Source organism: Hydra viridissima, unplaced genomic scaffold, assembly GCF_058129835.1.
Source record: "Hydra viridissima isolate aposymbiotic clone 2 unplaced genomic scaffold, HvirCarnegie_v1 scaffold_9, whole genome shotgun sequence".
NCBI lineage: Eukaryota > Metazoa > Cnidaria > Hydrozoa > Anthoathecata > Hydridae > Hydra > Hydra viridissima.
The window spans coordinates 17,773,885-17,787,838 of record NW_028324308.1 but is presented as its reverse complement, the minus strand read 5'-3'; the positions used below and the strand labels follow the sequence as shown (position 1 = coordinate 17,787,838).

The following is a 13,954-nucleotide window of genomic DNA, read 5'->3' as shown; positions in this document are numbered from 1 at the left end:
CTGGCCAGACCAGAGTTGATAACGCCTCCCGGCGGCAAAGTAACTTTCTGCCGAAAGGCCGACTTTTTTTGGAGGCGAAAGCCACTGGCGGCGGCCGTCAGAAGATATTTCGGAGGCAAGTTGGTTTAGAGACCACCTCCAGTGGCTTCTGCCTCCCGATTGGCGGCAGCAGCCAGAACTTATTTTTGGAGGCAGAATGTTTTGAAGGCCGCCGCCAATCGGGAGGCGAAAGCCACTGGGGGCCGCCGTCAGAAGATATTTTGGAGGCAAGATGATTTGGAGACCGCCTTCAGTGGCTTTCGCCTCCGATTGGCAGCAGCAGCGAGAACTTATTTTTGGAGGCAGAAAGTTTTGGATGCCGCCGCCAATCGGGAGGCAAAAGCCACTGAGGGCCGCCGTCAGAAGATACTTTGGAGGCAAGTTAAATTGGAGATCGCCTTCAATGGTTTCCGCCTCCCGATTGGTAGCAGCAGCCAGAATTTATTTTTGGAGGCAGAATGTTTTGGATGCCGCTGCCAATCGGAAGGCGAAAGCCACTGGGGGCCGCCGTCAGAAGATATTTTGGAGGCAAGTTGATTTGGAGATCGCCTTCAGTGGCTTCCGCCTCCCGATTGGCAGCAGCAGCCAGAATTTATTTTTGGAGGCAGAATGTTTTGGATGCCGCCGCCAATCGGAAGGCGAAAGCCACTGGGGGCCGCCGTCAGAAGATATTTTGGAAGCAAGTTGGTTTAGAGACCGCCTCCAGTGGCTTCTGCCTCCCAACTAGCGGCGAAAGCCATACTGAAGTTGTTATTTTAGTCTCCCGCCGTCAGAAGAAATGAAAACAAAGGGTGTTGCCATGTTTGTCAATAAAGGAAAAGGAGCAGGAGTTTTTGATTGCTCGTAATTTTGCTCATTATTGATTGCTCTCGATTTTTAAAAGTGATAAAGAATTTGTTAAAACAATCGATAGCAAGGGAAAAAACAGCTTGGTTGTCGTTTGAGGCTGTCGTAAAAAACTCTCTTGGAAATAAAAAAGAAGAAAACTCTGCTGTTTAATTGTTAGAAAGTTGAAAGCCTTTTGTGCTCTTCGATGCGAAATAAGTATAAAACTTCGTTTTATAAATAGGCATCTTAAACAGTTTTTTGGTCAAGATAATTATTTAAAGGAGAGCGGTCCCACCAATATCTTAAGAAAATGGATGATCGTTATCAAGGACGTTTGGAAAAACACATGATGGCAGACCACTGTCCAAAAGTACTGTCCAACTTTCTTTTGTCAACTTGCTTGATGCAAGTTGACAAAAGAAAAGAGCTACAAGCAAAAGTTTCTTCCCGATTAAATATTTATGAGAAAACGATTTGTTCAAATCCTTTTCAAAATTAAAATTTACGTTACTTTTTTATAAATTTATAAAAGGTTTGACTTTGATAGGATGATGTTTATGCTATAAATTGTTTATTTTAAACATGTTATTGACTTTTTTTTCATCTTTTAATTTTATAAAAAATAAAATCTTTCAAAATATACCCTGGAATTTCCAAATAAGTTTCAATTCAGAGATACTTCGGAAAAAATGTGCTAACTACCTAAAATTTGCAAAAATTAAAAAATTCTATGCAAAAAATCTGATGTGACATTAAATGGAATCCTTTTTTTTATTGCTTTTATTATAATATAATTCAAGCTTATTGGAAGACTAATATTATTTTGTCAATTTAAAACTTAAGATAGTAAATAAAAACTTTTTTTCGATACTCTCCAGTTAGATACTTTAGACTTGATAAGTTTTTCCACCATCCTGACGATATTATACAAAATTTAAAAACGATAAAAAATGACGTTCTTCAAGAAAAAAAAAGTATAAAAGTATTTTTTAATGACGTCAAACACCACAACACTGTGATTGTTTTCATTGTGGTTTTTTTAATCATAACTTGTTAAGGACTAAATGTTTTTTTTTATTAATCAAGGACTTGCCTTGTCATTATTTTCTAATGTTTCAGTTAGCAATGTTAATGCAAGTTGAATATAGTTATTTAGCTATCAGCAGAGTTTATAAAAGACGGAAAAATTCTCAACTACACTTTTCTTTCGCAGCCATTGGCGTCCGCCTCCCCAAAATAAGGAAATCTTGAATATCGTTTTATAACATTAATTGCCAAATTTTGAGTATTTTAACAAAATTATGACTTTGTCAGAGATTGGTTTTTATTAAAAGTTATCGAATAAAATATTTTGGTACTTTTTTCTATTACATAAACTTAAATAAAAATTAATTTAATCATCGAAACAAAAGTCAATTTTACTGAGTGTTCAAAGACAAGAATTAAAGTTTAGGTTATGTTTTATATTCCATTTTAAAACAAGTAACATAAAATAGAATCTTTTTTTATATATGATTAACGTAATAAAGAGAATTTAACTTTGTCAAGCAAATCCAAATTTTGTCTAACTACTAAAATCGCGTTTAATGTTTCATCCGAAAGCCGAGTTCTCAAATGGGTGTAGACCATTGCAAAGCTACTAAAATCTCGTTCAACTTTGACCTGAGAAAATGCAGCACCAAAAACAACTTGAGAAATATTGTAAAGTTCCTTCCAGTTAGGATCATCACGTTTTAAGTGCCAATATTCAAGAATATTAAAATTCTCATTCACACCAATACGTGGCTCACTATATACAATATTTGTTATTTGCTGATGAATTCTTTTGTTTTGTATAAAATCTATGCTTTGACGTTGACCTCCTCCTGAAAGAAGAGATACCAATTATTTGTTTATCAAACAACAAGTATTGTCTAATCGAACTGATTATCGAATCATTAAAAGTTTCAAAGTTTTTCAAACACTTAAAAGATAAAAACTTTTATTTAAAATTTGACTTTTTGACCTTAAATCAATAAAAGGTTAAACTACTTTTGTTTGGTTTGTGAAGAAAAAAAAAAAAAAAAAAATGGAAGAAACGAATAATACTCTACGATGACGAAAATCATTAAAATCAAGTTATTGAGTAGTATTGAAATTTTATTGACACACAGTGTGGAAATTCTTGATTTTTTAATGTAATTGAATAAAATTTGTTTAATGAACCGCTTGATATCAAATACTGGTTAAATATCAATTACTGAATGATAGTAAAATCTCTACCTGAAAGTTGAGTCAAGCGTTCTTCATCTTCATCTCGTAAGTTTTCAGGCTGTCGAGCAATTTCAGCAAGTTGTCTTTGTGAGTTTGCAAAGTGATAAATCTTCAGTAAATGATCTACTCCACGGCTTCTCAATAAGTCGTTGAAAACTTCATGGCTAGCACTATTCCATGCAAAACGAGGATCCAGTAAGAGAGCAGCGATGAAAGCATCACATTCAAAAAACCTTTGTGAACGTAAATTTAAAGCTTCCAGAAGTTTAGATGTGAAATTATTTTGTCCATCGGCAATCTTTTCTAAATTCATCACCATTCTCATCCATCGTAAAAAGAAGTCCAACATGGTATAGTCTGATCTTTGAAAATCCTTCATTGCATAAAATATCGGCTCGAATGTTCTTGCATATTCCTCAATAAATTTCCAGGTTTCATCATTTAATCTTAGCTCGCGGTTATTTCGATTAGTCCCGATTTGTTCATATATCGCGAGTTTTTCAAACATGTCTGATACCATGATGTAAGTACTACTCCATCTCGGAGCAATATCTTTGCGTGGTCTCTTGAGATCAGCAAAAATTGCATCATATTTAGGCGCTTGTGTATTTGTTATAAATTTTCTTATTTCAGCAAGAGTGGCTTCAAACGGCTCTGTTACGTCTTTTTCAGCTAATTGGCAAACATGCGCTCCACAAAACATATTGGTACAGATTGCACCAATATTATTTTCTAACACATTTACTTTTCTCTCTTGTTCTTGAGTATGTGATAGCCTTTCGATCCCATCGTCTGTATCTTCAGAATTTCCTACAAGTTCTTCTTCAAAATTGACTCGGTCAAGCAGATCGAAATCTTCAAAATCAAACTGTTGTGCTTCCTCAACAAATTCATTACAAACGATCATTTGATTTTGCATTTCTCTGATAGCATCAGAAGCTTTGATCATGTTTTTACCTTGATCCGAACAAGTTGAGTAAATATCATCTGCCCCGTTCCCTACTTTCGCAATCAGAGTAATTAGCTGATCAGCTAAAACCGCTCCAAGTTGCCGTCCGTGCTGAGTGAGCATTCCCAAAGTTCGATCGTGCAATTTTCCATCTTTTGTATACCGAATACTTGCAGAAAAAACGTTTGTATTGAAACGAGAGGCTGAGTCAAACATTAATGACGGATATACATTTTCTATATCCTTTGTAATAATTTCATAAATTTGGTCAGCAGCTTAAAGAATAAATTCTTTTGCTTTTTGACGATTCCATCTCACACCAAAAGCTTGAAGAGCCTTTCTAATCATCTCATTCTTCCCCATGTCATCAGCGACTGTCATAGGCAAATTTCTCATCAGAATCGATTTTATGAAGTCTCTTACTGTATCGTTGATATCGAAGTCAAATTTAACTTTTTTACGCGAAACGAAAATAGCATTTTCTTCACCGCTACCCTCATAATGATTACTATTTCGAACTCTCCTCCTTTCCGAAATTCCTGGTTCTAAAGCAATATCCTTGTGTTTTGAATGCAAATGGTTTTTGAGATGAGAAACATTTCCGGCAAGAATTGCTGGCTTTTGTTCTGCGCACACTTTGCATTTCCATCTGTTATTTTCAGTCGAAAAATATTCTTTTACTCGTGTGTTTTGCATTCTTATCTTAATCAATCTCTCAGAAAAAAAGGTTAACTAAAAAAAAATAAAAAATACTATTGCTTATTACTCGAACCTTAATGAATAAGAAATTCGAACAATGAAAATTCCATCGTTTAGAGACGCTTTTCAAAAAAACTTTATCGTACCGGTAAAGTGCGAGATTTTGACTCCCACTTTTTTTTTACTTAGTAAAAATCTCATACTAAGTTTTTACTGTATTTTTATGTACAAACTTATTTTGCAACCACGTATTTTGCCAATACTTTTAAACGTTGCAACGTGTGGGGAAACCTATAGGGTAAATAATTAGTAAGAAAGCGACAAGGTAAACAGTTTATATATTTATAGTTGTTTAAAATAATTGCATTGAGTTTTCAATTGTGTTTTGTGGTGGTGCGATACTAGCTTAGTTTGGATGTACTTTTGTATGGTGCAGTTTTCAACTAAAAAAAAATTCAAAATTTTTAAAGAATCTTTTTTTAAATTTTTGTTTAGAGGAAAGTTATTTGGTGTAAAGAAGAGCAACACCACATAATTAAGTTTTTGAATGATGCTTATGATATTTCCAATGAGGCAAATGCATTATCTGGCCGCATAGGCATCAATTCAACCACAGAAAATATTAAAAAATTTTTTGGTAAAGAATGGTAAAGTACAATGCCACTTTTGTTTCAAGATGTAATAACTTTCAAAAAGCTGAAAAAAAGAACCTTCAAGTGAAACCATTGTTACAAATCGTTTCAGTTTAAAAAGTTAACATAAAAAAAGTTATGATTGATTTGACTCGATTGTCATAAGTAATATGTTATTTTCAAAAATTTTGAATTTTTTTAAGTTAAAAACTGCACCACACGACAAAAGTGTAAGCCAAATTAAGCTAGTATCACACAATTGGTAACATAAAATGAATATAAGTAGTATAAACAACTATAAATATATAAACTGTTTACCTTATCGCCAGATTTACCTAGATGACACAACTCATTATTATCAACTATGAATAACTTTGTTTTTCTTCGAAAATTTTATTTATCAACACCATTTACTAATAGCTGTCTTTGGATTATTTTGTCTTTTAAAAAAATACAAACGTCAACTAATTCAGTATGCGGCGTTTAATTTTTAATAATAAAATGCATTTAAAAATCTAAAAGAGAAAAGTTTAATTTTATTCGTACGAAATGGAATCGCTTCTTTATTGCTTTTCAAGAAACCACAATCTTTAAAGCGATTAAAAGTAATGACAAAATACAACGCGGTCGCAAATGACATGTTGCCGCAAAATACATGTTGCCGCTAAATGCACGTTAGCCACAAAATACGTGTTTGCCGCAAAATATTCTAACTAGGGGATAAATACCTGATGATGACCGTATAGTAAGTTTTATGAGATTTTTACTACTTACTATTTTACTAAAACGTGGTAGTAAAAATTTTATTGCAAACTGGAAAACTCAACAAGTAAAAAAAATCTCCTTAATATAATATTTGATTCGACGATTGCGCATTTTCCATTTTCAAAAAAAAAAAAAAAGAAAAAATCAATCTTCATAAAAATTTTGATTATTGAAAAAATTCAATTAAAACCGACATTAATTTCTAAAATTTTTAATGACCATTTAAGAATATTGGGTTTGTCAAGAATTTTTAACAATATCTAATGAGTAAAATTAAGAATTTAATGTTATGGTTGAAAAATGACAGTTTTAATTCAACCGATGAACGACTTGTTCAAAAGTTCAAACTTTGATCAAAAAACTAACAAGTCACTTTCTATTAAGTTTTGTCGAAAAGATTTTTTAGCCTATGGCATGGATTTAATATTTCCAACTTTTAACTCTTGTTTTAAATATAAAACTTCAAATTTTGTTAATAGCTATAAAAAAACAAAAAACCACTCTGACAAAATCATAATTTTTTAATAGTCAAAGTTTGGCAATAAATTTCATATAAAACACAATTTTGATGTCAATTTTACAATATTTGAATCCAATTAATCTTTAAATTGGTTGTTAATTTAAAAACAAACGTTTTTAAATTAACAAGCAATTTAAAGATTTAATTTTTTTTAATTAAAATCTTGTCCCTTTGTTTTCAACTTCAGGCGGCGGGAGGCAAAAATTTCGCTTCCAGTTTAGCGGCTGCAGCCAACTGGGAGGTCGAAGCCACTGGAAGCGGTCTCCAAATCATCTTACTTTCAAAAAATCTTCTTACGGCTGCCGCCAGTGGCATCCGCCTCCCGATTGGCGGCGGCCTCCAAAACATTCAGCCTCTATAAAAAAATTCTAGCGGCAGCAGTTAATTGGGAGGCCAAAGCCACAGGAGGCGGCCACCAAATCAACTTACTTTCGAAATATCTTCTGACGGCGGTCGCCAGTGGCTTCCTTCTCCCGATTGGCGGCGGCCTTCAAAACATTCTGTCTCCAAAAATAAGTTCTGGCTGCTGCTGCCAATCGGGAGGCGAAAGCCACTGAAGGCAATCTCCAAATCAACTTGCCTCCAAAATATCTTTTGACGGCGGACCCCAGTGGCTTTCGCCTCCCGATTGGCGGCGGCATCCAAAACATTCTGCCTCCAAAAATAAGTTCTGGCTGCTGCCGCCAATCGGGAGGCAAAAGCCACTGAAGGCGGTCTCCAAATCAACTTGCCTCCAAAATATCTTCTGACGGCGGTCCCCAGTGGCTTTCGCCTCCCGATTGGCGGTGGCATCCAAAAAATTCTGCCTCCAAAACAAAGTTCTAACGGCGGCCTCCAATTGGGAGGCGGAAGCATCTGGAGGTGGAAGCCAGAACATTCTGCAGGCAAAAAAAGCTTTGGGAAGCGGCCGCCAATAGCTGCGGAAGAAACGCGGAGGCGAGAAGATTTTTGCCGTTTATCATCTCTGGGCCAGACTATGTATTTTATGACTATGGATTAAGGTTTTTCACGGAAGCAAAAGTTAAATTTTCGATAAAAAAAAAAAAAGTTTTCGAAACTCTATTTTGTTTCGGTAAGTTCGAAATAATTTCAAGCTAATTAATTTTGCATCGAAACGATTCTTTCATTTCGAAATTGTCAAATTTGTTTCGAAATATTTTTGCGATTTCGAAATTCTAAAAATATTACCGAAACAATTTTTCACTTTCGAAATTCTTAAATTTGCTTCGAAATATTTTTGTGATTTCGAAATTCTGAAAATAATACCGAAACGATTTTTTACCTTCGAAATTCTAAAATTTGCTTCGAAATATTTTTGCAGGGATTAGAACCCTAAAGGTTCTTTTACAGGGATTAGAACCTTCAGGATAAGATAGGGGTTTGATATTTTGTGACATTTTGTGGAAAAGGGAGGAGGGGGATCTGAAAAGTTTTTTGCGTGACATAATTTGCGAATGACAACTTACATCTACACGGTGAAATGTTTCATATAAAATATTAGCCCTCTCAAAGTGAATAAAACCTACCTATAGCAAAAGCTACTTAAGTGTTTTTGTTTACAATTTAAATTGTAAATTTTGAACGTAGAATTTTTAAAATTTTTACTATTCAAACTTTTACTTATTAATTATTGAATGAAGATGCTTAAAAGCATCTTCATTTAATAATTAATATGATGGAGGGAGATACTATATTTTAATTTCTTATTTAATATAAAAGGAAAGAGGGTAAATATTTTATTCCGGCTCTGAAAAAACTACATTCTATTCAACAGTCATATTTGCTTTTGTTTACAAAATAAAATTAAAAAGATTTATAATGTTCAATCAAATAAAAAGATATTAAAAATACATGTATAAGTACTATTATTTAACTAAATCGACTTTAATTCGATTAGTAGAAAATCCAAAGTCGATTACATCGACTCTTAGTTTTTTCAAAGTCGACTAATTTCGACTTTTAGTCGATTTAGTCTAAGTCGATAACAACACCAGTTTAAACACTTTTTAATTTTAAATTTGCATAACGTAAGTTTAAACTTTAGATTTAGAATTTTTATAGAATTTTATAGAATTTTATAAAATTTTATAGAATTTATATAAAAGTTCGTGCGCTTTTCCTAAATGATATAATTATGATATTTAAAAGTTATAATATGCAATTCCTTTAAGGCCTGTAACGCACGTATATGAAATCATTGTTGCAACGTAATTGGCTAATTACTCTCTTGCGATTATTTAGATGAGATTTACAACAATTTCAAACAATTATATTTATACCTTAGCAATCTTTTTGTTACATAACTCAAAATTTTAGTTCGAGTTGTTGAGGCAAATTCAAGATATTAGGCTTTAAAGATTTACTAAAAACACGTGTTTTACAACACATTTTTGGCCATTATGGATAGTAAAAGTAAAAAAAAAAAAGATAGCTGTTTTTTATTTTAATATAAATTTTTTCTCATCAAAAAAAAAAAAATCATAATTTTGATTACTAAAAAAAACAACTTGTTATCAGTTGTGTGCCACCTTAAATTTACCAAGATAGTATTATTTTGCTATATATTCATATATACGTATAATACATCTTTATATATTATTCATATATATGTATATATAGCAAATTATTATATATATATATATATAATATATATATATATATGTATATACATACATACATACATACATACATACATACATACATACATACATACATACATACATACATACATACATACATACATACATACATACATACATACATACATACATACATACATACATACAGACATACATACATACATACATACATACATACATACATACATACAGACATACATACATACATACATATATATATATATATATATATATATATATATATATATATATATATATATATATATATATATATATATATATATATATATATATATATATATATATATATATATATATATATATATATATACATATATATATAATAAAAAGTCTACTTGCCGAAATACCCCGTTGTAAATTATTTAGGCACCCGGTTATTTTAATATTATTATGCAAATAAAATATAAGGTATTAAAATTACTTTTTGGAATAAATTTAACTTTCCAAAATTCTTTTTTTTTCTTCTTGTAATTAATTTAACTTTTCGAAATTCTTTTTTTTCTTTGGAAATTAGTTTCACATTTCAAAATTCTGTTTTTTCTTTCGAAATTAATATCAGTTTTCGAAATACGCTTTGTTTTTCGAAGCTAATTTCTTTTTTCGAAATTCTGTTTTTTCTTTCGAAATTAATTTCACTTTTCGAAGTGCAATTTTTTATTTTGAAATTAATTTCACATTTCGAAATTCCTTTTTTATTTCCGAAATTAATTTGGCTAGTTCAATTATTTTCATAAGTTTTTATAGATTTCGAAAAAAAAGAAGTATTTCGGTACCGTTTTAATCGAAAATTTTCGAAAATTGCAATTTCGATAATGAACCACACTATGGATAAAGTAACTACTTCACACGTTGACAAATTACTAAACAAATTACACCAAGGTAAAGGAAATTAGATGTCGGCATGAACAGATTTTCATCATTTTTCCAAGATAAACATTTGTAAGTTTGGGAACTTTTTTCTTGTAAAGTTCCGTCAATAATAAAATAGACCTGTAAGGATAATTTTATAATGACTAAAAAAAGTATAGCAAAGTATAAAAAAGATTAAATAAAATTTTTTGTCAAGCTCTGGCTTCATTCAACTCCATGGTCCTTCATTCACCAGCCTTAATTTTTCTGATTATTCGCCATTTTTTGCCTCGACTACTCTATAAGCTCCATAATATATATTCCACTATGCATTATTTTTTAGTAGGTGTATTTTCTAATGGGATTTTTTATAATTCGCTTGATAACGCAAAACCTTTTAAAAAGTTATTTAAACTTATAATTATCTTGCAAAATGCGGCCAGATATTTCATGTTTTCGTTTTTCATATTTCATATATTATTTCATTTGTCATAAAAGGCACATATTAACCCATTTGTTTTTTTCAAATAAAAATTAGTTAATATATAGCTGGTAAACCATGTTATGTTAATATTAAATACTTAGTTATTCTTGCGGTTTGCCATAAATTGGTTTTGCTAAATTCGTTAAAACTGTGGCAAATTATTTTTTTCTTTATTTTATTTACATTTATTTTAAGTATAAGTTATTTATCCTTAACTGCATATATTTCTGTTGTTAAACATAAAAATAGAAAATTCTATAATATTTATAAACTAGAAGTCTACAGCAATATAGTAGATGGAATAGTTCCCTGGACATGAAATAATTGTGCTTTAGGTAGCTACAAAACTAGTTGATATTTTGTATTATTTATTATATCTCTAGTTATAAATGTACTAAAGTAGTTAAGTAAATGATCTCAATTTCTATATCATCATCAGCATTATTTCTTAAAATATTAGGAATATCTAGCTGTATAAAATTAAGCTTAAAACCTGATTCTATTGCTGTTATCTTGAATAACTAAAAGGAAGTTGATGTGATTGGCAAGGGCGGGGAAAAAATAATTGGGCAAAAAATTAATTGATTGCAATTAATTGATTGCAATTAATTGATTGCAATTAATTGATTGCAATTAATTGATTGCAATTAATTGATTGCAATTAATTGATTGCAATTAATTGATTGCAATTAATTGATTGCAATTAATTGATTGCAATTAATTGATTGCAATTAATTGATTGCAATTAATTGATTGCAATTAATTGATTGCAATTAATTGATTGCAATTAATTGATTGCAATTAATTGATTGCAATTAATTGATTGCAATTAATTGATTGCAATTAATTTGTTTGCAATTAATTGATTGCAACTAATTGATTGAAAAATTTTTAATACCAATTAATTGATTGAAAATATTTTTTTAACCAATTAATTAATTGGGTCAGAATTGCAATTAATTGATAATTTTGCCATTAATTTTATTTACGGAGATTATATTATACTTTTATGTAATTTTTAGTTTAGCACTGTATTTAACCATAAAAAGTTAAAGATAGAATGACGCATAAGCAATAATACGCATGTATAAATATTTCGAGCTGTACACGCATATAAGGTTAAGGATAGATTGACCAATAATACGCATGTATACGCATGTTCATTTCAATTGTGCTATTAATTATGTTTATATGTGCACATAAAGTAAAAAAATTTCTTTTTAGGATTTTTATAAATCTCGCTAACAATTAATACAAAAGAAATAGTCAACATTTACTTCAAGAAAGATGTAGCTAATGACAGTAATTGGACCTGTAAGTGCGGAAAAAAACTACGCCAGAAAACAGGATAGATCAATTTATTTAATCATGTTAAAAGTATGCATCCAGAATATATTGAATATAATACTTCTTTAACTTCAACACAACAGCCGATTACACAGTTTAGTGGTTTTACTCATATTCCAGGACCAATAATACCAAAGAGTACCGACAATATGTATTCATGGATAGAATGGGTGACTTGTGGCCTTAAACCATTTTCATTTGTAGAAAACTCTCTCACGCAAAAATACTCTAAATTAGAAAATATTTCCATAAAAACCATGAAAAAGTACATGAATTTGCTGACTTAAAAAGTTGATGTAGAAATTGCTAACATAGTTCCAGAAAATTTTGCAATTATTTTTGATTGATGGTCAAACGGAAGTACGCACTATGCAAGGCCGGATTAAGGGTCTTGGGGGCCGGGAGCCGAAAAATATTTGGGGCCCCATTCCTAAAAAAGTGTATTTTAAAATGAATGCAAAAAACATAAGATTACTTTTTTATTTAAATAGAAACTTTTCTTGCTTTCACATTTGCAAAATCAATTACAACATCTTGAAAATTTATATTTTTTAACAGTGTTCTTTCAATTGTCATTAAACAAAGAGCATTTAAACGATCATTTAACATTGAGGAACGGAGATCATTCTTAACTATTGCCATTTTTGAAAATGCTCTCTCTGCACTACAATTAGTAATGGGAAGAGTAAGAAAAATCCGATATGCGATGTCAACATTGGGAAAAACTGATTCTAACTTATTCCTACGAATTGCTTGTAAACATTCAAGTGCTGATATATTCTTCTCATTTGCCATGAACTTGGAAAACTGGATAATTTCACCAGGGAATTGCGTATCTAAGTCTGAAGGATAAATCGTACACAAGGATTTGGCAGCAGCAACAATGACAGGAACGGTCATGATCTGAAAACTAGTTAGAAAACCAAACTTTCTCTCTGCAGACGCGTAAGCAAAAAGCCTTTCTTTTAAGCACATTTTCAACTTGTCTATGATTGGGAAAAAATACTTGATTTTAAATTTTTCATTGCCACTAAGAACCGCTTCATTCTTGCTATTTTCACCAAACCCTAATTTGCGTGTCTTCTTTCTTTTATTTTCATGCTTGTACTGATTAGGAATAATGCTTGAGAACCTTTTAGCGCTTTCTTGAATGTCGAGAAAATTTTCACGAACTGACGTCACATATTCCAAAAGAGATTTAAGCAATCGAACACCAAGATCCAGATCTGCAGTTTTATCCTGAAGTTTCATACTAGTAGCATCAAATCGTAACATTATTCTGTGCCAAAGCTCCGTCATAAAAGCAACATCCAAAGTTTTCATTTTTTTAAAAAGTGCAGTGGCTTCGTTTTGTGTCTGAGTTTTTTCATTTTTATCCAGAATAATCGATTCTAATGTGTCAAGGATATGATTGTAATTTGAATGTAAAACTTTGGTAGAAATGGCTTTTGCTGACCACCTTCTCCCACTCAGGTTTTTAATGGTAACTTTCCTGTCCTTTCCAGCACCACCTACAAGATCTGAACAAACTATCTCCCACCTGTGAGTTGAAGAAGCACAGAAGTTATACAGCGATTGGAGAAACCCAAAGAAATCGGATGCAGCCTCACAGCTGTCAACAGCATTTACGCCAACTAAATTTAGAGAATGTCCTGCACAAGGAATAAATTCAATGTTTGGGTTCTCTTTTTTCAGTAGTGCTTGCAGGCCTTTGTATTTTCCTGACATGTTAGATCCATTGTCGTATGACTGACCACGAGCATCTTTAATGTTTAAGCCAAGCTTATCTAATGTTTTCTTGACAGCATCTGCCATAGCCTTTCCGCTATGTCCGCATGAAGATTCAAACCCAATAAATCTTTCTTGCACAACAGCTTCCTCGCTCACATATCGAATGATTATTGAAAGTTGGTCACAGTGTGAAGTGTC

General features: G+C 31.5%; 1 pseudogene; it reads right to left on the bottom strand.

The window, feature by feature from the left end:
• Positions 1–12,545: 12,545 nt before the first annotated feature.
• Positions 12,546–13,466, bottom strand: LOC145192292 (uncharacterized; annotated as a pseudogene).
• Between the last annotated feature and the right edge of the window lie 488 nt (positions 13,467–13,954).